A 13868-nucleotide genomic window follows, 5' to 3' on the forward strand; every position below is an offset into this window, starting at 1 on the left:
GACAGCAATGAGCTTCTGAAATTGTTCCTGTCTTAAATAAATATATAAATAAACAAACAAATCCTTATACATTTAAAGACAGAGTTTTAAAACAAAAATGCCAACATACAACAAGAATAGGCAGACACTCAGATAGACCAGTGGATGAATAGCAACTTACTTATAATAGATGTGTTAATTCAGCAAAGACTTAATTCTGCACATACCTTTCTATCCTATGGCAACTAGATAGCACTTGAAGGTGACTGACAGTCTAGTTTACAAATAATCTGCACTGAAATTAGTTATCTCTCTAGCAGAAAAAAAATACCTGTAAAAATGTGATACGGAGTAGCAAACAGACTACAAGCCATCCCTGGGCACTGAACATGACATACTTTCATCTTTAATTATTTTGGTGGCTGTATTACTGCCTTCCCCTGTTATCTAGCATAAAGGAAACATGAGTATGTCCACCCTACACTGTGGCAAATAATTTCTCTTTCGTATCAAAGCTTAAAGTTATGGACATAATTGTCTGGCTGAATGTGTTCTTCCTTTACACTGAAGGGAATAGAAGGCAGAAGGATCTGCCCCACTCTGGCAACAGACTCCAGCTCCACACATGTATTTTGGGAAAGTGAACCACTTGTAAATTACATGCCTGTACTCAAACTTCAACATTTCTGCTAATTTTATCGTATGAAGTAAAACAATTTGTATACAATTAAAATAAACTCTCCTTAAGCTTGGCCTGTAGACTCATTTACATGGACTCATGAATCTGTGTGCTGGGCTCTTGGCTTAACATTTCAAATGCAATGTGCTCACTAAAACAGGTAGGAAAAAAAACCAACAAAACCACAGAGAGAAATAATAATAAAAAAAGCATGCACAGAAGCAAAACAAGAGGTCCATTTGTTTCTTACAGGCTTAAAGAACAAAGGCAATTTTTTGTACTTTCTTAAAAATGTTTTATCTGCTTCTATCACATATGTACTATGGAAACATTACAAACCAAAGAAAAACTCGTAAAAGCTGTTTGTGACTGAGATTTATTATCCAATACTAGAAGTTTACTCTTCTGTACCAAGAGGATGAGCTTTTAGAGAGGATAGTAATATATATGTATTTTATCTTCCATAGGGTTTGTTATTTTTTTTTGAACTTTTATAGTTTTGAGGGTGGGTGGCATTGTTTGAGAATTTCTTTTACCTTTTGGTTCTGTTATAAATATTTTGGAGTTGCAACTTTTTAACGAGAAATCTTTATTTTCATCTAGCATCGGGCCAGAACTACAACTCCAAAATGGCACTGTTTTACACTGCACCTCAGATCCTTAAGCAAAGGTTTTTACAATGTCCACTTCTGAAGAAACTCAAGTGACACACTTGAGGTTTACATTTAAGACCCATTTTTGCAGTGACAGCAGGATGTCACTGCTAAAAAAAAAACAAACATCACAAATCCAAAACAGCAAAGAGGAAGATATTACAGTTCCTTTGTGATAGGTGAACGGGAGAAGATGCAAAGCAGATCCTTACTGCTTTTCAAGCTCAACAGATCTTCAAGTCCTGACCACTTGGTATTTTGAGGTGATCTGATAGGCAGTTATATATGTAAGTCATGAGGTACGGTCTAATTGCTTGTGCCAATGAGGAGCTGAAATTACTTGAAGCATAGACTAAAGATAAATAATTCTCTGTAGGTTTACTGTATGTCCAAGCTTGCTTAAGATTTGTCATCTCAGTCGGGAATTTGAAAATAGAGTTTTGAACATAGGACCATGTTTGTGACCATCAGTTCACTGGTGTTGAGTTTTCCATATCTTTTAAGTTTGGGTATCTAAAAATTACACATGTAACTAAGGCAAGACACAGGCATGTATTGGCTGAACAACTTAAATCTTTGTAAGTTATGTTAAGGAAAACGTGTGTGTCTTGCCAGAACTCTGAGCCAAGGGAAATGAAGGAGCATAATAACATTTGCAGGAGAAATCTTCACCAAATTTTGTTAGATATATTATTATGCCATTAATCTATGGCAAATTTCTGTATTTACTTGCTCTGCTTTTAGCACTTGCATCTCCTATGTTGACTCACACTCAAAGATCTGATCCCACATGTTAAGTAGGTAAACTTGAAGTTTCTTCTTTTTCATTTAATTCATGTGTTGCAGTAGATCGGCAGCTGGTGCAGTTGTCATTAGGCATTACTGAGCTGTGGAAACATACAGGCCCAGTGCCCTGTCGCTTTTCGGAGTGACGATGAGCAGATTAATGGACCACTGTAGTGAGACAGTCTTCATTCCTCCAGGTCCCATTTTGTCTTCAAAACAAGCAAAATTTTCAGAAAATGTAATACATTTTTTTTCTCTCCCTCAAAATCATCATAAACATTTTATGTCTGAGAAAATATCTTCTAAGAATTGCTCATTAGGAGAATTAAGAACAGACACTTGGAACAGTATTTACCTTGAAGGTTATGGAGGAGAATAATTCTGTATGAGGTTTAGCAGCGGGATTAACCATGGAAGGACACTTTCTTCTGCTTACATCTAGCTAATATAATGTTTATGTGAAGCCCTGGAGTAAACTTTGTCCCCTAGATGCTGAAATCAATACATTATTCACTGAAAGCCCGGATTTGCTTTCCCTATAACAGAGACAGGCAAGCCTGAAGCCAACGTTGCTGGGGAATCAAAGTGTTAAACCAGCCAAGCCCCCCAGATACACAGCATATCTATGCACTGGTTTAAAATTTCACTCTTACTACCACAGACAGGAAGTTTTCTTCTGAAGTCAGGGGAGTTGTTCTCAGTTATAGCAATGTGAGAGAAAGTACAATCTAACCCAGTGTCTGGGGGGAAAAAAGAAGCTATGATTGAAGCACAGAAAGTGTTTTGTTGTTTTGTCTAAGTAATGCCTTGACATTACCTTGTTATTTGAAAACTGCCTCAGAACTTGCTGTTTCTTAAGTCTACTACAGCGCTTGGAGGGCTGACATGTGGACAGTGAATGAGACATCTGGTCTGGAACAAAGCTGTCTTTTAGCCCACAGTAAATGTCACTTGCTCTTCAACTACAAATAACAGATAGAGGTAAGGATGAAAGGCAGATGAGTGCTTCACAGCACATATCAAAAGTGATTATAACAATATGAGCTTACAGTGCATGCAATTTAATCACCTCTCCAGAACCCATGGCATTTGTCTGCTCTTCTTATTTTATCTGTACAAAGGCTTCATTGTGGTTAGCCGGGTTTGTTTTTGCACGGAATCATAGAATCATTTGAGTTGGAAGGGACTCTCAAAGGCCATCCAAACCAACCCCCCTGCAATGAACAGGGACACCTGCAGCTGGATCAGGTGCTCAGAGCCCCATCCAGCCTGTTCTTGAGTGTCTCCAGGGAGACTCCCCATCACCCATCACCTCCCTGGGTGACCTGTGCCAGTGTGTCACTATCCTTATTGTAAAAAACTTCTTCCTTATATCCAATCTAAACCTCACCTCTTTTAGTCTGAAACCATTCCCCCATGTTCCATCACAGCGCATCTTGCTGAAGAGCTTGTCTTCTTTCTTACAGCCCCCTTTAGATATTGAAAGTCCACTCTCAGAACTCCCTGGAGCCTTCACTTCTCAAGGCTGAACAGCCCCAGCTCTCTCAGCATGTCCTCGTGGAGAGGTGTTCCATCCTTTGGATGTAAGAATGACACAGCATCTCATGAAGTGTTCAGGAGAGCATCTGAATAAAACTGCTTTTTTTCTCTCCAACTGTGCATGTTTGCTGAATGCTGCTGGGACAATGTGACCTCTGGAGAACTCCTGCTCACCTCCCAGTGCGTACTGGTACTAAGCTTCATGATGAATTCCGAAACATCTCTCCCCTCAGAGGCAGCTCTTTCAGGTGACTTTTCTTCTGACCTCAAGTGAGACCTCAGGTGAGAAAGCGTACTGTGCCAGGGAAAGTGCTGTGATGCAAGACTGGAAACATGCCCACTGGCTGGGGTAGCTTGAATGAGGTACCTACCCCGTGTATCCCCATGACACTCTTCATCCACCAGTGTCTACCTCTACTGAGCTCATGGCCCAGGAGAGAGAGAGGTGCCATGGCATTGCAGAGCTTTAGCCTTGTCTCTGTGAAATGGTGACAAGGGAATGAGCTCAGCCGATGACGTTTGTTGGGGCTACTGGGAGTCAAATGGAATGAAAACTGACAACTCTATCATTCTAGTCCTTCCCACTCTTGGGGGAAGCACAGCACAATGAACTAGGATGTGGAAAAGTCATTATTCAGCCTTGAGCTTGCCAGATGTTTTCACTGCCCTTAAAATCTCCAAAAGTGATGGGGTTTGAGTATGAAAATTTGAAATAGATCTAGTAGCTGAAACATTCTTGGATACTTAGCAAATTAGAAACAGTTGGCCACCTGCTGGCAAAAATGTGATTGGTGATATTGTGAACTGTGTCATTTCTAATAATAAAGGCAAGAAATACTATTTCATGTCAAGGAGGACTGTTCTTGGAAAAGAAAGGAACCACTCCACACACTTTTCTGGTGTGGCAATATGCTCATTATACGGCAGGGCAAACAGGAAGCACAGGGGAGAAAGGAGGAAGAGCTTAATGCTCCAAGAGTTAATTTCTATAACCAGATTTGAGATGGAGATAAATTAGCAGGTGAGGGTGATGGTGCATTTGGAATTCAACTCAGCTTCGTTTAAGACTCTAAGAGGCTTCATACCTCATATCTCTTCATACATACTCTTAGGGAGGTAGTAAAAAATCAGTCTGTTTTAAACATTGACTTTTGGAAAAGGCCATTTCAGGGCCTGGTGCAATGTATGGATTTCTTGACAGAACTACTTGCAGGCACATACCTAATGGGCTTAATAGATTTGAGTAGTATCAAATCTGCAGAACGGGCACTGATTGTTCTTATTGAACTAGATGTTCTGAGCATGTCAAACACAGCAGAAATTCAGATGGTCTATGACGTCTGTGTACTAAAATCGACTCATCAACCCAGAGAAACAGACTTTTGAATGTATGCTGAACAGCACACTGATTTCTGGATGTTGGGAAGGCAGAAGTCATGGACAAAAGCAGAGAATGCTTATGTTCTTCCCAGGTGACATTTCTGAATTGGAAAAGTGAGGAAGCAAAAGAAACTCATGGAAACAATAAATGTGGAATTGTGGCAAGAGGTGGGCATGGGTGATGCCATGAGAGGCTGCCTGCTCTTCTTCAGAGGAAGAAATTCTGTGGAAGAGTTCTTCTTCTTTAAAGTTTTTCCAAGCCAGTCCTGATATTTTCTTTCAAAAGCACATCTGGAGACAGTCTGCCTTTTTCAGGGGTGAGGTGTCCAGGAAGAAGTCCCATATTTTGTTTCGACTGAGGTCTGTAGATATATTAGTCTGCTGCAGAGACAAGCATATGTTCAACTGAGCAGGAAGTAACAGAAGGTCTGGTAGAACTTCCAGTAAAAAACAAGCAGGCTTTCATCACAAATATTTCACTTTTCTGCAAAAATGTTGATTCATTATTAAAGTTGACCTCAGTTAAATTGTCTAAGTACATATTACAGGTACTAACATCCCATAAGACACACATGGAAAGTAATTGTGGCCTCCCTGTGGTAGATGGCTTTATGTAAAGGCAGAGGAACAGGGAGGAAAAAGAACAGGAACTCCTTAAAACTGATTAGCATCACTAGTGTGACTTTCTGCCTCAGAAGGTCAGTGGTGTTGACCTCGCATTATTTATGTTTGAGTTTTGCAGTATTGTAGGAGAGTGTGAAAGGTCCCCCCAGACAACCATATGCCATTTTTCACTTGTCTCTTTTGTAGTTGTTGTTTTTTCAGCCCAGTGATCTGGCTTTCACTCCCTGATGACATTCTGTTGTCACCAGGTGCTGGAGCTGATGTGTTGTCTGTGGTTGTAGGAAAAAAAACCTCCTTGGTACGACGTCCATGTAGAACAAATATAGTAATTTAACTTACCTTTAGTATTCTTCAAAATGTAGGCAGTTTTGAAAGAAGGTACATTTTTCTTCAGGTACCAGCTGTGAAAGACTGATGTCAGTATACATCCCAGGCTCTTTATACACAAATAACTGGCTAAGGTACTAATCAAAGGTTTAACACAAGTACAAGATTGCTGCCTCCCTCTCTACATGTCCCAGGCGCCAGCAAATGAGAGCTCCTCAGGCTACAACCTAAGTCACAAAGAAGCCAGTTTGGCTGTGGTAAATTAAAGTCTCGTAATGGGCCCAATAAACTGTGATGACAGCTGTGGCTGGGAGATGCAAACGTGTGAAAAGTGCTGGGTGAGTGAGCTGGAAGAAAAAAGGAAAGCAAATGTGAAGATTTGCAGAGTTAAGTTAGGTAAAGACTGGAGAAAAATGTAGCCCAACAAAAAGAATCATAGAATCATAGAATGGTTTGGGTTGGAAGGAACCCTTCAGATCACCTAGTTCCAACCCCGTGCTATAGGCAGGGACACCTCCCTCTAGTCCTGGTTGCTCAAAGCCCCATCCAGCCTGGCTTTGAATGCCTGCAGTATGGGCCCATCCACAGCTTTACTGGGCAACCTGTTCCAGTGTCTTACCACCCTCACAGTAAAGAATTTCTTCCTAATATCTACTCTAAATCTACCCTCTTCTAGTTTAAAGCCATTTCCCCTCATCCTCTCACTACCCACACTTAAAAAAGTCCCTCCCCTGCTTTCCGGTAGGCCCCCTTCAGATACTGGAAGGGCTCTATAAGGTCTTTTGGAGACTTCTCTTCTTCAGCCTGAAGAGCCCCAGCCCCCTCAGCCTGTCCTTCTAGGGGAAGTGCTCCAGCCCTCTGACCGCCTTAAAATAGTACTAAATAGCAAAAGGCCTTTACAGAATAAGAAGAGATAATTTATTGAATATTTTAAAAACAACATCTATAGATACGCAGAAATAGAAATGATTTTTTAAAGTCTTAAAATGAAAATTAAGATATTAAAAATGTTGATGGATATTCGTTTTTACTAAGTGCAATACTTCACCCCGTCATAAAAAGTAGCATTATTAGTGTAAAAAAACATGTGACAATCTTACCAGTTTGTGATTAAAAGGTAAGAGTGCCTCCACTTTTCAGGTACAGTGACCTCTGCATTTCAAGAGGTTTCTTCAAAAATGAAAGAAAACACAAATAAAATTAGAGCATGCAACTTCATAATGGAAATTTGGATTTTGTTTTATATTCTTTCAGAAAACACAAGCTGGAACAGATGGAGTTATTTTGGCTTACTTTTTGGCTTGTGAAGTTGGGGCTTTTTTGAGCTTTCCTTCACAACAGTGAGGGCTGATAAAGTTAATAGTTATTATTTAAGTGGGCTGAGATTTCCACACAGTCACTTAACTTGAGAATCAGGTTTTTAAGTACGGCATTAAATATAATGATACAGCTTATGCTATCTGATAACGCTGTCTCCTAGAGCTAGTGCATGCCACAGCAAGAAAAGTGAAGTGGCCTTATGTGTAAGGAAACTGGCAAAGGGACAAATGAGCTGAAAAAGGTCCCATGGTCTCACAGCAGCAACATAGCGATATCTCAACAAGGCAGCAGTCCCACCGCCTCAATGGACTTATCTCGTTTAGTGCACAGCCTTAGAGAAACAATTTTGGTAACAGCTTTTTCCAAACAGGAAAATCTGCCAGTTTAATTGGTCCACTTGTCTGATGGGAGCAAATGGTAGTCTCTTGCATGCTGGTACAGCAGTAATGTGATTTAGATAAAGAGCTGGTGTCTGTCTGCTCCCTATCAGCCCCGCTTTGCTATGAAAGAAAACAGAAGCAGAGTCCTGTCTAGAAACTCCTCAGGAACCAGGGATTAATTTCCTAAGGAGCCTGATACGGGACCTCATGTCTCCCAGATCCTGGTGAATCCTTGATGAATCTTAAATTTACTTACAGAAGAATTAATTGAGTAGGATCAGGAATATTCCATTTTCAGTGCAAACAAAAAAAGTTAAAAAGAGCTCAGTTGGACGTTCTGAGAGAATTCAGATTAAACTTTCATTCTAGCAAAATGCAGATGTTCCCTTTCCAATTGCTTATGGATAGGCAGCCTGTGTTACTGATCAGCATCACTTTTCTTATGCTCAGCAACAGTTAAACACTGTTTTTGCAGCAGTGTTCACTATCACAGTTACGGGAAGAATGATTTTAACTATGCACTTCAGTAACATTCAAATATCTACTGTGAGTTCTTCAGAGCTGCTGGAATTACCTTATTCAGATGGTCTTAACAGCAATGCTTTGAAGATGACAGACCCTTAAAATTAGGACAAGAATTTTAAGGACAAGAATTCAATTTTAAGACAGTGATCAAATAGCTACTGTAATCAAACTTTATGTTATTTGTCTGTGTCTTTACATCTGATAGGTTGCTTGTGGGCATAACTACTATGGACTAGATCACAAAAGCAGAAACTCTCTCACCACAGAGAGCTATCACTGTTTTCTACAGATTTAACTCAGTGGTTTGATACTGAGACACTTTACCAATACGCTTACCGACAAGTATCACCAATGTGAACCTTGGGACATGCTTTTTCTGCAGGTGTGAAAGTACAGAGAGAGGGCTGAAGGATTCAGCTTACACTGTCTGTTCCTATTAATCACTCCAGAAAGGGATTTCCCTCACCTCATCTTTCAGCCTTTGCCATGCACATGCCCTGCTATCTACCGCAATCCTGGACTTCAGGTCTACCTCTGTGCCTGCTTTGACAGCTGCACCCAATAGGCGGGCTGCCACAGAGGGCCTACAGGGGTTGGATTATGCCACCTGTAGTCCCCTTTGCAGAGTTTTGCAGCTGTATATCTTTGCAGGACTGAACCTCTCAGTGTAACTCTACCTTTATGGCCTTCTCTGCTGTTCCATTCTCTTTCATTTGTTGCCGCTCTGTGGCTGATTTGTTCCTGCAAGCACTTTGAGAGATATATTCCTCTGTATCCACTGGGCTTCTGTTTTTCAAGGTCATTTTACCTGCAGAAAGTCATGTTTCTGTTGTTGTTCCCAAGAGACTTTTACCAGTGGAAAAGCACGGTTGCACTCCGTTCAGACCGCTGTGAAGATTTACGATCAGGGAGACTTGTTTTGACACTGTCGTTTCTGAGGGAGTGTGTGCTATCAATCTGTATAAAGGGGAAGGCAGCACTGGGTGTCTTACCTCGCTACTTCACATCTCAGTGTTATGACGGCAGCTCAGTTCAAATTTGTGAAGCCCCAATAAAAAGTTAAACACCCAAGAAGTGCTGAAGATTAATATTATTTCACCCTGCAGGGCACACGGCTACTTCAATAGGACAGGGCAGTTCAAACAGTTCTTGACAGATCCTGTATAAGCAAACAACTAGCATCGAGCCAACCCTCATTGCATTTGTTTCTGCAAACACAGGGCTGAACAGCATCTGGCTGAAGGTCAGTCTTCTTTCTATGTACGTTTCCTTTGAAATCATTTGGATCATGATGTGACTTGCAAGAAAAAACTAAAGAAGCTGTCATTATTTGCACTTCTGTACAGCCTTGATCCATCTCTACTATGGTATGACAGCAACAGGATGGTTAGAAGACTTGGGGTTGGAGGGCAAAGATCCTTCCCTTTTTCTTTCCTTAATTCCACCTCTAATCCTAGCTATGTCTGACTTATGATGTAACAGCCATGAGAGATGAAATGCAGCTCCAGGGCTGCCTTTCCTACCTGCCAGAGAGTTTGGTGTGAGTGCACTGAAATAAGTGCATAAAGAAATGTGTGCACTTTTCCATCAAGGAGCTCTGGAGGTGCTCCCACCTGAAACATCCCTCATCTCATTGTTAACATGGCACTGTTCACCACGTGCTCCCTGAACCTCTCCCCTCCTGGCAAACCGCAAGCACTTAGACTGATTGGTGGTCTCTGAAATACAGTCTAAAGAGTGGTACAGTCAGAAAGGAAGAAAGCAATTTGGAAAATTACAGAGAACAGTACTTTTTAAACTCTTTACTGCTGTATTTGCTTCTGCCTAACTATACTAATCAAGTTTAATGGCTAAAGAAAGAAACAATTCAGCTTTTCTCAACAGTTCCCTAACAAACCACAATTTTTTTTCCTGTTCGATTGCTAGCTCGAAAGAAGTTACTAAAATGGCTTACTGCAGCCTCACACTCACAACAGCCATTTTCACACAGTCTACAAGACAGGCATGGGCAGTGCAATTCATAGTGTCTGAGTTCTGCATAGGCTGAGAGATTTGCCCAGAGTGCCAGACTCCAGCTCCATTACAGTCCCTGGAGACATGTAATTACAGCATCTGCTGTGTGATTGGATTCATCCATTCTAACCAAACAATTTAAATTCAGCCCATGTTTAAGGATTTTTCAAGTCTATGGTATAGACTCAGCTAAACTACAGCTAATCTGCCTCCCCAGCAATTTTCTTTCCTATTTTACCCATGCCCAAAGCCAATTCTGAGTCACACTGTGAATATTTCTTTGAGGATAGTTGAAACTTCCCCCATCAGCTTGACATTTTTAATTGCACAGCATGGTACAGAATTACTAGGCTGAGCATAATAAGCCAAGTCAATAAGCCATGTAATACATATTTAACCTGAGGCTTCAGAAATCCGTGTGTTTTTTTGTAGGTGTGCATCTTGTATGTGCTTTGATGCTCAGGACACCCATAGCTTAAGGGGATTGTACAACTTTATTAGTATTATATAGGCAGTCTTGGGAATTAATGGGACTCACGGGCTCTGTCCACACCTACAACAACTGTCTTGTGGTTGAGAAATGTTCCTTTTTGCAGTACACGTGAGCATTGAAATATCTCAGAAAAAGAGGAAGAATGGCTCAATTTCATGGCTCAGTTCCAAAGAGGAGACTTCTGACAGGGAAGATCTTTCCATGTGTTTACACCTGCAGATGCGGGTGCCCACATCCCCTCTCCGCCTTTTAGGAACTACTGCCAATTTTTGACACAAAGCAAATTACAGAGCGGAGTGAAGGCACTCTCTGCCCTAGAGAAAGAATGATCTGTGTTTTATTCCCATGACCTTCGGATCAAACACACGTTAAAGCTTTCTGGAGATATTTCAGTTTGGCAGCTCACATGCCCCTCCCTGGGGCTCCTCTCTGCTGGCTCAGCCCCACGAGATGGGGATGCTGCCATTTCCACCACCTTTGCCAAGACAGAAGCTGCCATCCTCCCCAGTCTGTTGGCTCAGTGCTGACTCCTCGACCTCCATCAGTCAAAGTGAGCTGGTTTAGCAAGGTCTCTGCTGTGCTTAAACGGTTCAGGTAAACCCTGCCTCATTTTAGCTGTGAAAGGTAGAGAGGAGCTCTCATGAGCATGATGTGAGAGGGCAATAACCCACAGGTGAGGACATGTTTTAGTGATGACGTGTGCAGGTTATGTGAGCCCGGACACGGATCAGCAGGCAGACATTGCCTGGGAGGAGGACACAGTGCAGGAGTTGTTAAGCACTTTGGGGAATTAGTAAATAAAAGTGTCTGGGAGGTCTCAGTCCGGTGCATTCAAATGCCTGTTAAATTTTAATGAAATCAATAGCTCGTTGATTGCCATGGGACTAATATACACCTCAGCTTCATACTGTGTTTAAGTGTTTTACTGGATTCAGGATTGATATCTTAATTACTGCTTAGTTTTGTATGTTCTAAAGCAGGTAGATAAAGCAAAAGCTGAAGGTGATACCACCCCTAACATGAAAGCTACTAAACTTGCTTTGAAAGAAACAGGTAATTGCTGTTCAAGACAGAAAATGAACCATCTGTTTTGAGTAAAAACAGCTTTTCTGGCTTCCTCTACTTGCTCACTTAGGACGCTCTACCATTGCTGTGTTTTATTTGTCTTACTCACCTCTAATTTTCTTCAATTTGTTTTTCTTCCTTGTTTCTTTGTTCTGGGAAGTGGAGTTAAAAGGAAAGCAGAGACTTTGAATCTGCAGCATACGGAACCATAACCAGGACAAGCACCTCCCCTCCCAGTCCTGCTATTTGCCAGCTGAGTGATAACATCAACAGACTCCTTGTTCCTTGCTCTGTCCCATGTGTTTTCTCTTCTCTCTCTCTTTTTCTTTCTTTCTTTCTTTCTTCTTCTTTTTCTTTTTTTTTAATCTGTCACTAGCTCTAATTTCCCATGCACCAGTGAACAGCAGCCAGTGGTGCTTGATCTAATCACCACACAAGAAAAGCTTTTATACAGACTGCAACCCGAGCTCCTGCAAACACATAGTGAGCTCCCAGCTGGTCAAGGTGCAGCTCTGCTCACATTTTCTTTTATCAGAGAGCTGCAGGGGCTGTACTAAGCAGACTATTTATTCTTGTCTGTATGCAGCCTTACTAGCCTGTGTTATCAGGGGCAACTTATTATATTGGAAGTGGCCACCCAGTAATTAAACATGAGATAAGTTCTCATAGGTAAAAATTATTTATTCTTTGAAGAATATTGTAAGACTATTAGGGGATCATATACAGTTCATTTAGTCAAATGGCCTGGCAGAAGTCAAACAGCAGCAGACTTTCTGCACCAGTTCTTAGTACTCCCCTTCATTTTTAACCTTTCTTGGCTGCAGAGCTGGGATCCCATGTTGGTGAAAAAATAAAAGTGCCAGGATCTAGTTCTCCAAACAGATTTTGCAGGGTATGATAGGAAAGCATACCCATCAGACTTAATGCTACTTGCTTAATGCTTGGTGCTATTAAAGATTTATTAAAGAGTCCAATCCTCAGCTAAGGCTGACACCAAGCATTACTTCTCTATACAGAGCAGGAAGGGAAAAAGAACAACACCATGAAAAGGCCAAAAGGAGTAGAGGAAAACTGCATGTAGATGTGCAGGAGGAACATGAAAAGGCTGCTAGGGCTGCTTGCTTTAGGCTTTCCTCACAGCTGTCTGCTACTGGTTGCCAGTGAGCTGCAAGGAGGTGGCTGGGGCTCGGGTGTGTGCCACCATCAGGCTGGGGAGACTCTGCTTCTCCTTCCCCAGTGGCTTCAGAGGAGGGCAGTGAAGCTCTGCCTCAGCCTCTATTGCGAGGCACCAGTCCAAGCCTCTGCCAACTTATTTACCTTTCATTGACACCTTGTATATTTAGCAAAGAAACATAAGCACTTTGTAGCATGTGGATGTGACAGGCACTCTCTCTGTCAGGTCTTCCCAGGGAGTTCTCATCTAATGCAGCATTCGGTGTTGCACCTCTTGCAACCATTGTAACCATGTTATGTAAGGCTGAATATGCCACCCTCACAGCTGCAAGAATCTCATTTCAGATATGACCCATTTTAAAACACTAATTAAAATTGGATGAGTTTCATACCTCCTCCAGCTTTAGAAAAGAAATATCACAGTCCAAACATACATTTCATGAATGCTTGATAGAACATCTGCAGAGGGCATAGAGACCAGGCACTTTTGAGCAAATGAAAGAACTTACTTAGACCAAGACTTTGAAGTCTGACCTTCAGACTGTATATGAATGCACCAGATGACAAAGATGATAACTACCAGAGTGGTAAAAATGTCTGTACTTGAGCATTTTTAGCTACTCTCTGGCATTCTCTACAATTCTTATTAGAGGATCTTCAGAATTATTATAACAGCTTTTCAGCAAGATTATATTTCAAAATTCTGTTTTCTTTTCTTCCACACAGAGCACCACAACATCATGTTTTATAGCTAAACCCACTTCAGTGGTGTCATTTCCCTCACAGCAGTGGGAAGGCCTGAGAAAACTGAAGTGACAGACATTACTTCGCTGAGAACTGTGATCCAAAACATTCTTCTGAGCTTTATGCTTGATTCTGAGGACAAACTAATTGGTTAGACAGTGCCACCAGAACTGGAATCTTAATTTCTT

At 41.3% G+C, this 13868-nt stretch overlaps 1 long non-coding RNA gene across 2 annotated transcripts; it reads right to left on the minus strand.

The window, feature by feature from the left end:
• Window positions 1-1008: 1008 nt before the first annotated feature.
• On the minus strand, window positions 1009-12266 carry LOC104909967. 2 transcript variants are annotated; one of them, XR_002112492.1, is made up of 4 exons: window positions 11873-12266; window positions 5980-6041; window positions 3488-5397; window positions 1009-3059 (listed from the first exon to the last, which is right to left on the minus strand). It is a non-coding gene; the product is annotated as an uncharacterized LOC104909967 (long non-coding RNA). The 2 variants fall into 2 exon arrangements; XR_004158996.1 differs by lacking the exon at window positions 11873-12266 and adding an exon at window positions 7068-11847.
• Between the last annotated feature and the right edge of the window lie 1602 nt (window positions 12267-13868).

This window comes from Meleagris gallopavo, chromosome 2 (assembly GCF_000146605.3).
Source record: "Meleagris gallopavo isolate NT-WF06-2002-E0010 breed Aviagen turkey brand Nicholas breeding stock chromosome 2, Turkey_5.1, whole genome shotgun sequence".
Taxonomy (NCBI): domain Eukaryota; kingdom Metazoa; phylum Chordata; class Aves; order Galliformes; family Phasianidae; genus Meleagris; species Meleagris gallopavo.